At 38.0% G+C, this 14,439-nt stretch overlaps 1 protein-coding gene across 2 annotated transcripts in view; it reads left to right on the forward strand.

Annotated features, from left to right (window-relative positions):
• The window catches only part of LOC117288167 (thrombospondin type-1 domain-containing protein 7A-like), a 116,788-nt gene that overhangs the window by 7,716 nt on the left and 94,633 nt on the right, over positions 1-14,439 (forward strand). The window contains exon 1 of one of the 2 annotated variants that reach the window (XM_033768893.1): positions 5,163-5,287. The exons of the other annotated variant lie outside the window; for it this stretch is intronic. The gene's annotated coding sequence lies outside the window, so the exon portion shown is untranslated. Of the gene's footprint in view, positions 1-5,162; positions 5,288-14,439 lie in introns of those variants that run through there. 2 annotated transcript variants of the gene reach the window in all.

Genomic DNA, 14,439 nt, shown 5'->3' on the forward strand with positions numbered 1-14,439 from the left:
TGTTTTGTTCTTGGGAACTGTGCCCTTATTTTGGCTCATCAATTGGTGTACTGTTTGGCTGTGAAAAATAGAAATATTGATTACTGTGTCTACATCCTGAGGGACGAGGGAGGCAAAGCATGCAAGGTTAAAAGAGAGAAAAAGAGTTACTTTAAAAAAAAATGAGTCACGATTGTTACATGAGAAGACTGGAGGGGAGGGGCTGTTTCGTACATAGCAACACACCTGATGATAACAAAGGCCTGAATAGAAACTGGACTTCCATACCTTTAAGGAAAAACATGGATGGTTTTTAATAGCATTCCTTTTGAGTCAAATGGGCTAATGTATGATCCCTGTGGGGATTTCAAGCTTACTTTATATTTAGAAGTTTAGTGCAACTTTTAGGAAGTGTGTTTTTATTGAGCCTGAAGTCGTGGGAGGATTTCAAAGAGATATTGTAGACAAAAAAGAGATCTCCAAGGAAGGGTTTAAAAATTCACTACACTGTCTTCCTGACTGCAGGGAATCTTGGCAATAAGTTCAATGTCTTTTCGACTGCTGGATGAAGTCTTGGCAATCGAAGGTAAAGGGATGGGAGTTTTGAGTTGACTCAGTCATATTATCAATGACCTGGGCCAAATTTTCTGTTTCTCAGTAGTCTAGTTGGTAAGACACTGCTCTAGCATTGCAAGGGTTGTGGGTTCAAACCCCACCCGAGTTAAATTTTTTCACAGGACTCGGGAGTGTACAGTGCTAACATTAGGTAAAAACCAAAATTACTAACCTATTTCTTCTTAGCAATACTATTCTGTGCTTAGCTAATTTGTTTGTGCTTACAGGCTGTATGAAATTAGGCCATGTTTGCTGCTTTAAAGACCAAATAATTGTTAACGCTGTCATTATTTATTTATTGATTTATTTCATGTTTATTGCCAAGCTATACACCACAAGGTTTATTGCTTACTTATTTATTTATTGTTTTGTTCAAAGAAGGGAACAAATGTAAAAATTAATATTCTTTGTTTCTAAGAAATAAAAACCCACTAGTACTCATTATATTTGAGAGCACGCACAGATGTGATGGAGCATGTGTGCCTCATATACGTGCGTATCACAGTATATTAGAGATGGACTGTTATTGACCTATAAACTATTTCCTGTTAAACAGATCAACCTGTGCTTGACTTAAAAAAAAAAAGATTTTCAAACCAGTCTTAAGCAAATGTTAACAGTTTTAGGCCAAATTTAGCTAATTATGTTCTGTACATTGATAATAATAATATAGGTATAATGGTTTAATAACAAGATTTGTTTAAGAGGCAAACAGAAGCTGACAATGTGAACCCTATAAACTCCAATAGGCAAATCACATGATTCACTGTCACTCGTTTAAATGACGTAAGAACTGCACAGTCACAAAAAGATGGGACCAATACAACTTTGACCCATAAACCGACGTGTTTATTCAAGCACTGTGTTCTCAGTACTTTCCAGAGTTTGTGAGCTGCCGTTGATTTCACAAAACTCTTCCTAACTTAAGACTAATCTTAGGACTTAGGACGAGTCCCAACCCTGCACTGTAGCATGCGGACCTTAAGATTAATCCTAAGTTAAGACGAATACTCGTCCTAACTCGAGATAAGACGAGTCCTAACTCTTTGTGAAATCGACCCATGATGTCTTACCAATAGACCACCAAGATTGCTTGGTAGCTTGAGGCCAGGTAACACCAAATAATATTCTTTATCTGCGATGCAAGTTTAACGTGTTAGGTTAGTTACAGGGAGGAGGTAATTAGAATATATGCAGATGAGGCGGAAGGATTTCAAAGAGGGCTCTCAAACCTCACCAACCCAACAAGAAGATAACACAAAAGTAGCAAGGCAAGTAAAAAGTAGGATACATGCATCTGTCTGGCTTCAACACCTAAAACATCAACACAAAAAAGACCTAAATAAACACACCTAAAAGTCTCCAAGAATCTATCTACACGTACATCTTGCGTCTGCATACAACATTGGCCAAACCGATGACTTCTATAAGAAAAACGTACACTCCCACACACGCTATTGGAAGGTCTGTCCTTTGTATCCTGATGTTTCACCTGGGCACTGCAAACATCTTTTGAGCTTGAGATCATTTCTGCTCCATCGCCCCTCTTAAACTGATCCAAATTGAATACATGCACTGAATCTTTCCCCCTCTCCCCTTTCCCTAAACCTGCATCCCATTTTTTCCCTTTCGCTTAACTAGACTGACATATTCAAAGAGCAATCCAATCCACGCGTATGAAACTCAATGGCATCATTACGAAGGAGGCAAGTCAGACGGTCGACTTATTAACCAGTTTGGCTCAACGATTAATTGATCAGAAAGAGGTAAAACAAGCCCTCCCGATTATTCTTTAACAACAGGGTCACCCCTAGAAGGTCACTTTGTGCCGATAAATTATGGCACTACCCCATCGTCCGAGAAAAGCGACGTCCCATGGGACGTCTTATTGACCTTATTCTTGCAGAGTTTTGTCTGAAATGCAATTGAATAATTGATATTATCGTGATCAGTTTTGTGAACTGCCAAAGGGCTGCGTTGATGAGAGACTTGTCCTACAAATTATTTTCTACGCTATCTCTACTGCCATGTACAAACCAGTTTTGTATATCAGGTGTGTCTGTTTTTGTGCGTGTGTGTGGGTTGTGGCTGCACGTACTAAGGTCCCCATGCGATTACCCAAGTTTTGTCTCGCACCTTCTTCTTTTTTTTATAACCAGGGAGATGATGCCTGACATTCTTTGACTTTCTAAATATTGAAGGAGGCATTTAGGTGGTGGAATTTGATGATGATTTATGTAGGAGGTTATTTATTCTGTGGTTTACTGGATAGTTAGGGATGTGGTATGACAGCACTCAACGCCATGTAATTGGTCATTATTACTAGTTGTAAATCATTGTTAATGTTATTTTAATAACATTACTGAGAAAAGTTGTTGTATACTGTGATTTCTTTTTACATCACAATATTTTCTTTTTGTAAAAGAAAAACAAAGTTGACAGGAGGCTCTTTCAATAAGTTGTTTCAATTGTTAAGTTTCAGGCAGGATATTAATGTTTTGGCGAAATTGTATCCCTGTTTTATTGGCATGAAGGCATTGTCAGGAAGCAAGAATTTGAAACAAAATTCCTTAAAGACGAGCTCCAAGACCAATTTGAGTTGTGTGATGCGTTCAGAAAAAGTCCAGAAAAAGTCTCCAAACTCAAGTTAAAATGATGTCAAGTGTAATTTAATTAATACTCTTTCAAAGTGAGATAATTGAAACACGACATCATTGGACATCCCCAAGAAATGGGTCCGTACATTCCAAAGATGATTTTATGCGCCAATCAAAAGGTCAAATTCAATTGAAATAGTGGAGAATATTGGTAGTTGGCAAACTTGATTCTTCAACAACCAAAAAGGAATTACAAGTTGGCAAATTGGTTTCTAAACAACTCACAAAGAAAGGGGCCTTGGAACACCCCTGGTTTATAATAATTATATCTGATGGCATTTGCACCATTTATTGTTAACCCCACTATTAAACTGATCTTTTAACAGTGGCCAGGTCCTTACCTAAGCCTTTCTTGATCAGCACAAACCGTTGAATTCCTTTCATAAAAGTCATTTAAAGTTGGTTAACGGCTCTGATACAGCTCTAAATATTTATAACAAAAACTTTCTCAAGTGTGAAGTAGTTGAACTCAAACTTGAGGTCTTTGCATTTCATGACCTAAAGGCTTTCATCAGAATTCCACAGCTCCCTGCACCTTCCATTCATTTCATTTACACGTGAAGAGCATTGCAAGAACAAATGAACATTTGCACTTTTCTTCCGAGGAATACTTTAGGAAGTATTGTTTCCTGTAATATAAAAGGCATAGTACGGTAGTTTGTGCACATCTTACGGACGTGTTTGGCTTGTTGATCAAGTGTCATAGCTAAATAAGTCATGACTTGCTCTCTCAATAAGTGATGTTTTTTAACAGTCGTCATGAGAAAATGTAAGCATGAATACATACATGTATGAAACCTTCTTTCTCATTTTGTTTTTCATTCAGTGCTTCAGCCTAACAACCTTAACTTAGTGTAACCATAGTCAGTTGCCCCTGGCCGCATAGCAATTTTTTTTCACCAGTCAGGTTTCTCTCCTAACCTTGAAGTCTATCAAACTCAAGACCACCACTTGTTTGTGCTTCAGAACCACCACCCCCCCCCCCTCATAAAAACAAAAATGGGGGCAGTTTTTCTTCATCTATCCAATCTCTGTACAATCATTGCACAGTTTTTCAACAACCTTTTCTTGATCAAACTACACATTTTCAATAACAATGCACATCTTTAGACGTGATGGTTGACTTCAAACAGAAAGGCTGGCACAATTCTCGCCTTTTCTCATTTTGCTCGCCAATCCTTAATTGCACTTACTAATCTTCATAACGGAGAATCTGACTGGGATCATGGTAAAGAATATAGTTTCACCATTATCATGCGATGTAGGTAAAGCACAGTGCTCTCCCTTAATCCTGTTGAGAAAAAAACCTGTGTACGGGTAAAACCAAACAATATTTTTAATCCGCAATGCATCTCTTTAACATCTATCAAATAGCTTATAAATGCTCACGTTACAGATGTTTATAGTGAGGAAAAAGGTTTGCAGCTTAACTTAGTGTAATCATAATCAGTTGCCCCTGGCCGCATAGCAAACTTCTTTTTTTTTTTTTCACCAGTCAGGTTTCTCTCCTAACCTTGAAGTCTATCAAACTCAAGACCACCACTTGTTTGTGCTTCAGAACTTTTTCCCGCACTAATTTCATTCTCAACTGTTGTCAACTGAAGAAAAAGTGTTATGCCCTTGTCCACAATAGCCGGCCATGGCCACAGGCTTGTCAATAATGTCTGTAAAGAAAGTTGCCGCCAACTTGAAATTCTGGATTCCTCCATAGAGTATCAAGACCAAGGGATTAGTTATACCTCTAAATTCAAGGAAAAAAGTGCATTGGCATAGAGTTCAACTATGTCTGCCTAGGGTGTCTCTTAAGGATATCTCTTCATAGATTTACAATTTGCAGTACAAAGCGTCACCCTCTGAAAAAATTGAGCCATGAGACTATATCAAAGTGTACCTACAAGACGTACATGTTTGACAGACGAAAAGAGTGGGAAATATAACGATTACCGTGACTCAGATACTGCTTCTTGGTTCCCCGCTGTATGTACTTGGTGGGACGCTGCGTGTTATATTCAGATCCGTGAATCATTCCACTGGTGGTAAGGTAATCCACATTCCATTCACAACATTTTCCCCATCTGCTCTCCAGATACCGGTGTGGAATTACTCATGTTTTCATGTATTGTCATTTCATATGGCGGGCTGACTTCACATTGCTTATTCTGTTGAGCATTTCTTTTTTAGTAAAGGGCAATCACTTCTCTTTTGGAAGTTGTCACAGTCGCTGAATGTCGAAAAATGTCAATAATAATTGCGATATTTCAAGTCTTCAAAGGAGTCTTCATTTTTGGTTTAGCGTTTTGTCACCAGATATCAAACAGCAAGTTCGACTTGCTTAACAGAATCAGCCTGTCTTAAAGACAGTGGACACTATTGGTAATTACTCAAAATAATTATATGTATAAAACCTTACTTGGTAACTAGTAACGGGGAGAGGTTGGTAGTATTAAACATTGTGAGAAGCTCCCTCTGAAGTGATATAGTTTTTAAGAAAGAAGTAACTTCAGAGCTCCCTCTGAAGTGATATAGTTTTTAAGAAAGAAGTAACTTTCCACGAATTTGATTTCGAGACCTCGGATTTAGAATGTGAGGTCCCAAAATCAAGCATCGGAAAGCACACAACCTTGTGTGACAAGGGTGTTTTTTCTTTCATTATTATCTTGCAACTTCGATGACTGATTGAGCTTAAAGTTTGTTATTTTGTGCATATGTTAGGATATAGCAAGTGAGAAGACTGGTCTTTGACAATTACCAATAGTGTCCAGTGTCTTTAACCTTTGGTTTACTCCATTGTAGTTTTCATTTGTCACCAGATGCACATTTATTAATTGGATGTACACCTGTACAAAGAAGTCTTTCTACTTGGAAACTGAACAATATCGCTGACAGTGATGCATAGACTGGAAATTATGCCCTATTTGTATCTTTTTTTGGGAGCTGTTGTCACAAATAAGTTCCCTAATGAGGATACTGGTATGTTGTGGTCAATTTGGAATTCCTTGACCCCCAAAAGAGGGCCAATTGAGGGCCTGCAGGGAATATATACCAGTGACGTTTGTTCACAACAACAACCTTGCCTTTAACAATAAAACACAAATTACAAGATTCATTTGAAACATCTCACTCTGTAAGGTCATTATTATTTAGACTTGGGTTTTTGTCCACATACAGATTGCACACTTTGGCCCCTCATGACTATATATTTTTCACTAGTACTATTATTGACCACACGGTTACCATTTGGAATACAGAGTCATCAAAAACAAATAGGGACCTATCGCGTTTTTCTTTTTACGAAAAACTAAACGAGGACCCTAAGTTTAAACAACTTTGCATACATGTACCATTCTGTCTTAAAGCAAGCCTCTCCATACGCTAAGTCTCAACTGTCTAGTTTGAAATAATCTACTCACAAGCTTAATCTGATTCCCTGACACGCCATTTCTATAATGTACTTACAGCGTCTGAACCTCTGGAGGGTACTTTACTTTCTGCAATGATGGTGAGCTGATCGGTCAATCAAATAAGTCAAATAAAAATCCAAATTGAGAAATGCCATCAGATCATAAATGGATAATACAACATTTGGTTTTGGAATAACGCATTCATTCAGAGTTTTAAAGAGATTTATGGGGTCAGAAAGATTTTGAAAAAATGAGTTCATATTTTGTTGTGACAGTGCACAAAGTTGAGTCACCTAAAATAGCTCTTACAATATGTGCAAGTTTGAAATTGTCAAAACATTGAATATTGCTTAAAATAGCCCAGATGTAAGCACAAAAAAAAGTATGTTTTTTGCACAAGGTGTTTTCATTTGAGAAATTGAGTTTGTGTAGAATCAAGATACAGCACTTTTGCACAGATCAAAACTTTTCCGCGTATTGTTTAATTAAAAGAGCATTCTGTCTCCATATTTGTCAAGCATTATTGTAAAATGTCTTAAAAACAAGGAGATTGCAGCGCAAAAAGAAAACAAAAAAAGTTAAACAAGTTGAGAGAAGGGTTCTTTGTATAGTCCCATGCCTAGTGCAAGACGTTGGCAAAAAGTTCAAGATTTAAACACATTTTGTTCGCAGTATTTCATATTTAACTGTGAATTTCAAGAAGTTTTTCAGATTTTGAGGGTGACAGTCAATTTTGTAATCCGTCATCATCTCATTGTTAAATTATACACAATATAATATGTGTTATTAGATAGAAAATGTACAGAAATACATATGCACTGAAACAACAACAAAAATGAGTAGAAGGATTTTCCCACTGTTTTTAAAACAAGACCATGTCATTAATGGTCCCCCCCCCAAAAAAAAAAAAAATTACTTCTTTAAATTGTTAAAATGCTAAAAAATTATTTCCAGTGAGACACTGCAAACAAAGCACTTAAAAACTGTTTTTAATGCAAGTTGTTGATAGTTAAATAGCCTCGAAACTCAAACGCATATAGGTTATTCTTCTTTTTCTTTTTTTCTCTTTTTTTTTTTTGGGGGGGGATTATATAATACGGTTGGAGACTTCTTCAAGTGAATTATAGAAGATTCAATTCAATTCAATTCAATTCAATTAAATCATCTCCCTTAAAGTGTAGCCATATTTTTAATAATGTAGTCAGGTCTTTTTTGTTCAGATACTTCATGTATAAATACTCCAACGAATTGCAAATGTTGCAGTAAATGGAAACATTCAGCAACTCTTACAAAGCTCCCGTATTTTAGCGATCATACTCTGCTGTATTCTACTTAGGCACTTGAAATGGTTGTGAGTAATAGTGTGTGCAATGCATGATATTAACACCTCTGTCAGTCCATCAGGTTCCATTGTTGACTCAATAGACTGTAATTGTCCACAGAAAATGAAAATCTTAAAGGTGCGTTCATCGTGGGTTTGTAGAGGGGTAAATTTACTGCATGCTTAAAAAAAATGTTTATGCAAATTCACCTCAAACTATAGGCTAAGTCACTTTTGGTAAGGGGCTCATAAGAAAACAAGATTTGAGATGATATAACTCAAGGAGGCTGAAGGTAGGAATTGATATTCCTCTTTAAAGGCAGTGGACACTATTGGTAATTGTCGAAGACCAGACTTCTCACTTGGTGTATCTTAACATTTGCATAAAATAACAAACCTGTGAAAATTTGAGTTCAATTGGTCGTCGAAGTTGCGAGATAATAATGAAAGAAAAAACACCCTTGTCACACGGAGTTGTGTGCTTTCAGATGCTTGATTTCGAGACCTTAAATTCTAAATCTGAGGTCTCAAAATCAAATTCGTGGAAAATTACTTCTTTCTCGAAAACTACGTTACATCAGAGGGAGCCGTTTCTCACAATGTTTTATACTATCAACAGCTCCCCATTACTCATTACCAATTAAGGTTTTATGCTAATAATTATTTTAATAGTGTCCACTGCCTTTAATGATCTTGATAAGATTTTCACACTCCCCACTTTCATCTAATTTTTGACCCATTTCTTTCAATTATTGACCATATTTAAACAAAATAATGTTTGCACAACGAGAACCAACATCCTCATTCCCTCAAAATGCTAGGATTCCAAAGTGACACACCATAACATAACCAGCCACTGATGGCATTTATCATTCTATGAAAAAAAATCCCCTCCCCCTCTGTGATAAATCTCCCTGTGTAGGTATTTATTTATTGAATACAGCGCTCTCATGTTTGTTTAAAATCTGATAGCGAAGTGTCATATCTGATTTATGGGCCAGCTGTGCCTTCGCCCCTGCCAGGGGTTGTTAAGTCCGCTATGGTTCATAACAATGCATCATCACTTAGGGCTTCTTGAAGATCTATACATCACTGGGTAATAAGAGCCAGCGTGTATTATTACGGCAACGGTATTCTCAATATTTTTCTAAGTTTATAGAATGCTGAGAGGTCTCACCTCCTGATGTTAGCTTAGAATCGGACCGAGAGGGCTCGTAGAACAAACACTGTCAGCTAAATGAGATTATTTGGCGATAATTAATTGACATAGCCGTGATATGATACACAGTTTGGACAAGATAGAGATTTAGCCTAGGGGCTGGGCAAAAGGCGTGTCATAAACACTGGCAGTGTGTCTCTTTTACTGTGTTTGTATTTGTGTTCTTTTGAAACAGTGGCGTGACTACATAGTTTTATTGGTTTATTTGTTTAAGATGATCTTCCCATCAAGGGAAATCTGCACACTCCCCTAGGGGATATAAACACCAACAGCAATCTCGCTCATACAAACATTGGTTTAACGTCTATGATAATTATGAACTGCACAAATCATTAGAACTGGTGATTCAGTGAACAAGATGATGTCATTTGTGAAATCAGCAGCTAGCTTGGTTGGATTCGAACCCAAGACCTTGTGATTGTAATGTTTGCAGTCTTAACCACTGGACCACAGCGACGCAAGAAGGGGAACAGATTTTTTTTTAAAGATGTTAAAAGGGAGTGGGGTGTATCAAACCATTAATTTGTACATTCTCTTGACCTCATTTGGGAGGGTTTTGAGTGTGGGGGGGGGGGGGGCAGAGAGAGGGGCACCTGCACCCCCCCCCCTCTTAGTCTTAGTCCTGCCTCTGCTTTTAAACAAAACATGATTGGGTCACAGATCATAAAGTGTAGCAATCCATGATGATCTTTGCTGAGGTAAAACTTGGTGTTCGGTGACAGTGTACTTTTGGGTTGAGCGTGAAGCTTCATCACGCTATGTGCAGACCAAGGGGGTGTGAGGCAAAAAGGCGTACAGAAGCCATCTGCTCTTTTACATGAGTATTTTAACATTGCTACATGAATGAAGCATCTAATGTTTCATTAACGCAGACCTAAATGTTGCGGACCATTTACTTACTCACAGTTTGTTGGTTGTTTCTGTATGATATGTGGGATTGAATCGTGATCGGTGTTGTTAATGACACCTAGTCTATCGGATCATGCTAGAAAGAGGGGTTTATTTTCAGCTTCTTGCAACTTAAACCCAGAGTTGGCTTTCATTGTGCGTAATTTAACCTATTGCCCTATTTTGACTTGAATGGTGATCTCCTGAGTCATAATTTTTTTCTTCAACAGGGCTCAAAATTAACACTGGACCACTGGCCCGCCTTGCGAGGCCTTTAATTTTAGCTTTTGACCAGTAAATTCATGACTATGTCCGGCAGTATCGGTATATTTTAAGCTGCATCTGTTAAACTTCACTGTTGAATATCTATACAAAACAAACTCAAGTTCAATGTTGACTTTGAGTCTGATAAATATCCTTCAATTTTGTTGAAATATTAATATTCTTGCTAGATATAAATACAAATTTAACCAAATCTTCTCCTGAGTTTTTTATTTTTTTTTTTTTATTTTTTTTTTATACTTGCAGAAAACTGCTGGTCCAGTGAAAGATTTTAGGTACACTCCCTGCAGTCTTGTTGATTTCCCCTCTAAAGTTTGAGCTCTGGTAAACAATAGTGTGATAAGCAAGTCCACTACTTTAATTATGTTATAAAAAAACAGCTCAATTTGCTGTTTTACTTATATTTTGGACTTTTGACAATCACACACACTTATACAGAAAGAGACCTCAGAGGACTAGGGTATGGAATTGTGATGCAACCCCCTCTCAGTTACCTTCTCATCAAAATAAAGTTGTTCAAGATATCCTTGTGAGGTGCAAGCCGCCTTCAAACCTCAACTAAACTTCTGTCAACAACATTGGATCAATTGCTGTTCTAGCCTTGATCAATTAAATTGACCATAAAATTAAAAGTTTCTCTCTAAGCTTGAGACTTGTGGGGAAGCATTTGGTTGGGTGAAAAAGCAGTGGAAATGTCTATTGTTATACAATCAGAATGTTTGTTATGGAGTTACTGGCTTTTAAAGGCGGTTGACACTATTGGTAATTACTCACAATAATTGTTAGCCTAAAAACTTACTTAGTATAGCAATGGAAAGCTGTTGATACAGCTCTCTCTGAAGTATCATATTTTTTGAGAAAGAGATAATTTCTCACTCAAATATTAAAATACTTCAAGGTGTTTTGTCTTTCATTATTTTTTCTCTTGCAACTCTGAAGACCAGTTGAGTCAAGCTTTTCACAGGTTTGTTATTTTATGCATATGTTGGGATACGATACACCATTCAAGTGAGAATACTAGTCTTTGACAATTACCAAATAATAATAATAATAATAATAAAATCAAAGGTGTCCAATGCCTTTGATGTCTGAGTTTTTAGTGAATAACACAAAGATACATGTGGCAAAGTGCTGATCTATAAGCGCATAAATTTAATCTGCTTGTCTCCTTTGATGAAAAAACTTGCGTGTTTGCTTTTCAAAACAGAAATGAAGAAATAAATAAGAGCATGGAGCGTGATGTGTTTTCAGTGTCCAAATCTCTCCCATGAATGTGATTTATATCCAAACCTGATGTATTTTCCAATATCCTCAACCAAACATATCAAAGGAACTTCTGCTTGGACTCATATCTCTTCGGTCTGCGACGAGGACCACGGTGTGTGTGTGGAATTTATCCAATTTTCCCTCCTGTGCACTGATTAATTTCCAGTGTCAATAAATGTCTACGGGACAAGAGGAGAACGATCTGTCATTCGAAGAAATAATGTTGAAAATGCTTGTACTAAATAGGATTGGAGAGCTTATTGTACCCAGGAGCAAGTGTTGCTCATACATACTGATAAGACTTTAAGCTTGTGGTATTTTGTGAGGTTTTTTTAAGGGATTGTTCAATCTGGCAGGTAAGACAAAACTTTAATGAATAAATCTTTCCTTGTGTAATCTGTCAGATTCTTTCTTGTTTTTCTCACTCCAAACAATTTCATTTATTTTATTTTTTGTATACATGTAGGAATTTCGTTGGTTGCAAGTCTGTTGGCAAAACTGTTTGGTATTCACAACTTCGCACAATGACGAAGCCCTTGTGAACTTTCCAAACGCAGTTGAAATACTTAAGTGACAATAAAATGGATGACGAGGCAGTTGACGTTGTCAGATAGTCCATCAGAATTATCTTGTGAAACATTATCGGCTCTTGTCCAGACTGCTTCCCAAACAATCTACGACAACTTTCAGACTTGTCTGACAAATGGAGCAAGCCGACCCTCTGCAATGTGGACAAAATATCCCACATACGCAAAAAATGCGTGTATTATCATGTTTCTGGTTTTTAATTTACGAGACATTAGACATGTTGGTCATCACCTTGTCAAACACAATTACGAAACAGTACGTGCTCGCATCCTATAACTCCCCACATTTCACGCTTAGTATAGTTGAATTGGCATAGAGGAAAAAAAGGCACGAATAAAATAAAAAAATGGCTTGGCTGCAGTTTGAACAATGTAGGAGAGAGCAAACAGAAATACTGTACATTGTCAATGCAGACGGGGGTTGCACTGGAAGATTTGGTTCCACAGTAAATACACGAAGAGGGGGGTGAAAAGCGAGACCTAGCACGCGTCACGGTGGTGAGTCGCTTGACTTTGGGAATTACCGGAATATCGGACTGGGACGTCGGAGGGTAGAGGAATACGATCCGCTGGCCATGGCTGATGGTCGGATATTAAGCACCCCGGCACAACCCTGAGACAATACACACGGATTTGTGGTGTGTTTGTTGTTGGACCTGCATATTGTTTATTATTGCCCCTTGTCTTTTGGATGCGACTCCCTGGCCGAAGGAAAACTAAACAGTGAGTCAGGGTCTGAGTCAATTTATAGAAGGGAGGGAAACAGTAGGAGAGAGGGGGTGTTCGGGGAGCGAAGCTTGAGAGAGAAACTAAGAAAACCTCCAACCTCATTATGAACAGCAGCTACAATTTCAATATCCATGTAACTGAATAGTGTAGGGTATCTGGTATGATGGACTACTATAAGTAATCATTGTTTATTAGCTAGCTTGGGACTAATCAAACTGAGCCAAGAACTCGTCATTGTGTATATATACCCTTGAACACAATCTAGAGGTATGGTATTCACTCAGGACAGGCCATTAAGCTATTTTTGGATTGTATGAGAATCGAAAATGAAGCCCTTGTTTGAACAAGCAGCCTTTTGTGGTTTGTTTCCTCTTATTTGATGTCATTATTGGTATTTCTTTGGCCAATAACAAGAGAGCCTGTAGTCAGGCTTTGAATATGATGAAACTGTAACTTAAAATGAGCAAGTCCTACAGAGGGAATTTGGACATGGAGTGCAAAAGAAAAAGGAAAGTAGAAAGCAGATACCTTTATTTATCCAGAATAAGCCTCACCTGACTAAAATGCTGGAAATCTCACTTTAACAGTGCTGATCATGTTTGAAAACGTGAATCTGTCAACTCACATTTCATGCCCTGAAGTTCACAAATCTCTCAGTATTGGATGGGTTTGGATAAATAATAATAAACTGTCAGTTTGATTAGGTAACAAAAACATGCAAGCCATTCCCGAGGGAGTAAGCCTGAAGTAGGGAGCTCCATATAAGATACATTTCTTAAAAACTAAAGGTATAAATGTGTTTTTCTCGTGAACCAATGCTACATTTCCTTAGGAATGCTTGGTTACAAATGTCATTCTTTAGAACATTATTGATTACCAGTACTATGTGGGCCTAACATAGTTTAAATAGAATATTCTGTTGCCTGGTGGTCCAGTTTTTTTCCTTCTTTCATCTTTTTCTTATTATCTCCATTTTTTCAATTGCCAGGGGCAAGATGTCACAATCAACCTCCCCCTCATTAACCACCCAGTGGCACTCTCTAGAACAATCCTCCTTCCCAGAGGTGAAGCAGGTGCATTGTTCACCTGTATCCTAATGAGAAAATTAGCCCGGGCGGTCAGCCCCAATTAGCCCCCAAAATTTAGTTTCCAACACCCCCCTATACCCACACAAATGCCAACATAGGAAAAAGCTGTAGCCAACGGGGACACAGGTGCGGCACCTGTAATGTAGGCAGCTTGAATTGGGTCTCGCAGGTTGGTCAGTCCAATTAGCCTTCGGTTTTTGGCACAACGTAGCAAACACAGCGGCACGTTCCAGCCGGGTCTTCTGCCCCTACCCCGCCAAGGGGCACACATCCCACTGAAATCAATACTCGGGGAAACTTGTTCTCGTCCTTGTCATATGAAGCGCCTCTTTTCAAAACACATTTACGCATCACCCTGGCAACTGACCCAGACAAGCCGGTATTTATCCTGCAGTACACCACTTATC

The sequence above is a fragment of the Asterias rubens genome, chromosome 3 (genome assembly GCF_902459465.1).
Source record: "Asterias rubens chromosome 3, eAstRub1.3, whole genome shotgun sequence".
Taxonomy (NCBI): Eukaryota; Metazoa; Echinodermata; class Asteroidea; order Forcipulatida; family Asteriidae; genus Asterias; species Asterias rubens.